We start from the raw sequence: 5,000 nt of genomic DNA, 5'->3' as shown, positions 1-5,000 counted from the left end.
GGATCTCAGTTTGTCAAGGACCTTCAAAATGAGGTTGTGCGGAGGGAACATATAAATACTGGACCATCTGTTCCAGTCTAGGGACATGGCGTCTTCTGCCTCCGCTAGCGGATCCTCGTATGAGGACACATAACGATCTATTTTCTTGTTGTCTTTCGTCGCAAAGAGGTCTATCTGCAGCTCCGGGACTTGACTCGAGATGAAGGAGAACAATCCTGCGTCTAGGGACCATTCTGACTCTATTGGCGTAAACCTGGATAGAGCATCTGCTGTCACATTGCGGAACCCTTGAATGTGAACTGCTGACAGGTGCCATTTCTTCCTTTCTGCCAAACGGATTATGGCCAACATCACTTGGATGATTTGAGGTGATCTCGGCCCTTGTTGATTCAGGCATCTCACTATCACATCGCTGTCTAGAACCAGTCTTATGTGGGTCGAGTGGTGAGGAGATACTTTCTTTAGTATCAGAAGTACTGCCATGGCTTCTAGAAAGTTGATGTGAAATGACTTGAAAAGATTGGACCAAGCTCCTTGGACTCTCTTCTGATGAGAGTGACCTCCCCAGCCTTCCTTTGAAGCGTCTGTGTGGATAGTTACTGACGGGAGAGGAGGTTGAAGAAGTATTGATTTCTTCAATTGCTTGGCATTGGACCACGGCTTGAGAAGCGTTCGCAGTCAAGTCGGTAGTGGTCTTATTAGATCCCTTGGCGCGTTTGATGCGTATTTTCTCCAGACTCCTGTTGCATCCTTTAGCTGTGCTCTTAGCACTGGATCTGTTATCCAAGCAAACTGTAGAGAGCCCAGCACTCTCTCCTGTTCGCGTCTTGATATCCGTTTGGATTTCAACAGTCTCTTGGCAGATCCTGCTATCTCTTTCCTCTTCTTCCCAGGAATGGAAAGTCGATGTGACTCTAAATTCCAGTGGATTCCCAACAACTGAAACTTTTGAGCTGGAGAAAGTCGAGACTTTTTGATGTTGATCTTGAATCCCAGTTGTTCCAGGAACTGGATCACTATCTTAGAAGCTTGGCCGCATTCTGTCCTGGATGCTGCCCACACCAGCCAGTCGTGAAAGTAGGTTACTACTTGGACCCCCTTTAGGCATATTTGATGGACGGCTACGTTCGCGAGCTTCGTGAAAATCCTTGGGGCTATGTTTAGCCCAAAAGGCATGGCTCTGAAGGCGTAAAGTTTTCTATGTAACTTGAAGCCTAGGTAGGAGGAGATGTGACGATTAATTAGAACGTGTCAATAAGCATCAGACAAGTTTATAGAGACAGTATATGCCCTTTTGGGCAGTAGGGTCCTTATGTGTTGAAGTGTGAGCATTCTGAACTTGTAGTTCACTATGAACTTGTTGAGTGGCGTCAAGTCTAGAATGACTCTGAGTTTTTCTGAGTCGTTCTTTGAAACACAAAACAGCCTTCCTTGGAATTTGATGGACTTAACTTTCCGGATTACTCTTTTGTCTAAGAGCTCTCGGACATATTCTTCCAGAACTGGGGTGAGTGTTGGGAGAATTGAGGAAATTGAGGTGGAGGACTGCTCCAGCTCCAACCTAGTCCATTCTTTATTAGGCTGTGGGCCCAGGGATCGAAGGTCCAGCGATCCCTAAATAGCTGTATTCTCCCTCCTACTGGAAGGATCACACTTCTGCTGTTGTGGACCTGACGCCTTGCCTCCTTGACCGCGTCCTCCCCCTGGATCCCCTTCCCTTTGAAGGGCGTCTAGAAGAACCTCTGGCTGTTCCTCTAGCCTTCGAACGAAAGGAAGAAGTCTGCCTTTCGAAGGCTGGGTTAAAAACTGGCGACTAAATCGCCACTTGTTGAAGTACCAGCTGGTACGTGGTTGGAGGTTGTGCCATTATCTGAGGCACCGCGGTCATAGGGAGTTGTTGTTGTTGTTACTGTCGGTAGGGTATAGCCGGCCGAGAGGATGGCCTAGGGCTTTTTGTCTTCCTCTTGGGTTGGGGACCGTCATCCGGAGAAGACTTTCTCTTAAGATCTAAGCCCCACTTTTTGAGAAAGTTCCTATTCTCTGTGGCGTCCTTATCTACTACCTCTTTAACCTCTTCGTTAGGAAAGAGGTCTTTACCCCAGATACGAGAGGAAATCAGTTTCCTCGGTTTGTGCCTCACCGCAGCCGAGGCGAACACGAACTCTCTACAGGCTCTCCTAGCTTTAATAAAGCTATAGAGATCCTTCGTAACTGTGGCCATATGGGTTTTGGCCACTACCATGAACATGTCCTGGATCTTGGGGTCACTTGCCATCGTTTCTAATGTCATTTGTAACAACATCGATGCCGCAAGTCTTTCCTTTGTCTCTTGCTCTCTGTGCAAGAGAACCTCCGACAGTTTTGGAAGTTCCTCACCAAACTGACGTTCAGCAATATCAGCTTCCAGCTTCCCGATTGAGAAGGTAAGGTGTACGTCCTTCCAGTCTTCTTAGTCCAAGGGCAAGGTCAGAGATAACGGCTTGCACTCCTCCAAGCAGGGGCATGGTTTCTCTGCCTTCACCACCTTTAAGGCTGCCTTATATACCTTTTCCATGAGGGGAAAGGCTGTGGTAGGAGAGGCCACAAAGGAGGGAAGCTTTTCACTCAAGGCTGGCATCTTTGAGTTCGTGAAGCCCATCTCTTTCATCGAGCTCGCTAGTAACGCCTGAGCTTTACTATGGTAAAAAACTATGACCTCCTTCAGCTCCGTCTCCTCCTTTGAGGCTGGCTCCTTCCTAAGGCGGACATAGCAGTCCGGGTAAGAATCTTTGTTGGGCCAAAATTCCACCTCTTCCAGGGGAATTGCTCCCAACTTTTCCGATATCACGATCTTCCCGATTGTCATTGGCATGTGTTCGGCATACCTCCAAGGATTGGTATCCCAGCACAAAGGAAGATCCTTCACGTTGAGTGTCTTCTGGGCCCACGTGATGCTGCAAGTCTACGTATCTCCAGTTTCATTGCAGCTTCCTTCTCACCATTCTTCTTTTGAATTTGTTGGATCATCTCAGCAATAGAAGAAAGAGTCCTTCCCTGTTCATCTGGGATAGCTGACAATGTAGAGGGAACAGGTTCTGGGTCTGGAACCGATGTAACCCATACCTCGTCGATTTCTTCCTCTTCTACTTGAGGAGCCTGGGCAGCTCCTCCTCCTGACTTTCTCCTAGAAGATCCTTCTCTGTAGAATCCAACGCCTCCGACATCTTATTGTCCAATTGGATGGCTTGAAGGGCGGCCGAGACTTCAGAATCTAACGGATTCTGGGCAGTTAGTATCTCCACATGAGGCTGAGGAATGACTTTATCAGTCGATGCTTTAGGGAAAAGGTAGGCCCTCATCTTCTCATTTGGAAGGTAGGGGCATGAGGTGTTTTTCTGAAAAACCCTCACTCAGGTTCGTAACTTTTCCCTGGCAGCATCCCTTGACTCCGTCGACTTGGGGTCGTCAAAAGCCTCGGTAATCAGGTTAGAACATACTGTACAAGTCTGTGCAAAAGCGAAGTCAGGAGCTTGGAATCAATCGGGAGTCTGAGCGGAGAATTTTGATTGCAAATCTCCACCTGTATCCTTACAGGATACAGATTAAACAAGGGCTCACACCTGACGATCTGAGGAAGCGAGTGATCATGTGTCAGTGGTTTTGCGACAAGTTTGACACTGTGCCAGACTTCCTTAACAATGTCGGGTTTTCGGACGAGGCACATTTTCTGTCGGCAGGTTACGTGAACTCGAAGAACAATATCTTCTGGGGTAGCACACCCCCTGAGCACTGTCTGCAAAGGCCATTACACTCGGTGAAGTGCACTGCTTGGGTCACCATCTCCAAACATGACATCATTGGACCATTCTGGTTCGAGGACGACAACAAGCGGTGTATGATAATCAACAAAGAGCGATATGTCTAGGTGCTTGGCAAGTTCTAGACAGCACTTGGTCGACTGAGAGGAGTCGTCAGGGTCCTCCACACTTCAAACGAATTATTGGCATGGCTACAGCATCGTTTCCCTGACTGACTGATCAGCCGCAGGTGTGACCCGGAGTGGTCGCCGCATTCACCGGACCTGAACCTCCCAGATTTTTATCTCTGGGGATACCTTAAGGACAGGGTATATGGAAACAGCCCCCAGACTATCCCTGACTGGAAGACAGCAATCACAGCAGCAATAAGAGTGATCCCAAGTGAGGAATGAGGGAGAGTCATCGAGAACTTTGCCCGCCCGATCCAAATGTGCCTGCAGCGCCGGGGAGCTCATTTGGAGTACATTTTGGAGAACCAGTGAAACAAAGAGTTTATGCTGTTCAGATTTGAAACTTTGGAGATGTCTGCTACACAGGCTTGGCTAATGTAACTATAGTTTTGTGTCGATCTAAATAAACTTTTGGAAAGTTATTCGTTTTTTGGTGATGCCAGTTTTTTTTTCTTTTCTTTTCTGTCACCCTGTACCCTGCTAAATACTAATTATGTTTTTTGTTACATATTTTTAACATGCAATCCTATATTTTATCCATTTGACTAACTTTCTAATAAGACCTTACCGTATTTAGCAAGTATGTCAGTTGAGACCTTCAATACATACTACGAGAAATAACCTTGTGATGCAGTTGTAGGCTTCCTTTCGGCCATTTCCTCAATTGTATCATCAACAGGGATGAGATTGTATTGATATATGTAAATGTGACCAGCCCTGCCGACACCTGAGCCAAACAAGGAGCGAGTGCCCTCTGTGTGGGGCAGGTAATGGTGATCAAGTGACATTTCTATGGAAGATGTAAAGGTAAGCAAGTGTAGGGGAGAAGTAACAGAGATCAAAGACCATGTGTAGTAGAGAAATAAGGGTGATCATGAGCCATTTGTATGGGAGACGTAATGGTGTTCTAGTGTCGTCCATAAGGGAGAAATAATGCTGATCAAATACCAATTGTAGGAAAAAAAATCAATGGTGATCAAATACCACCTGTAGGAGAAAAATAGTGCCAATTGATTTTATATGAATAGTTCTG

Source organism: Palaemon carinicauda, chromosome 17 (genome assembly GCF_036898095.1).
Source record: "Palaemon carinicauda isolate YSFRI2023 chromosome 17, ASM3689809v2, whole genome shotgun sequence".
In the NCBI taxonomy this organism is placed as follows: Eukaryota; Metazoa; Arthropoda; class Malacostraca; order Decapoda; family Palaemonidae; genus Palaemon; species Palaemon carinicauda.
This window is presented reverse-complemented; position numbering follows the sequence as displayed.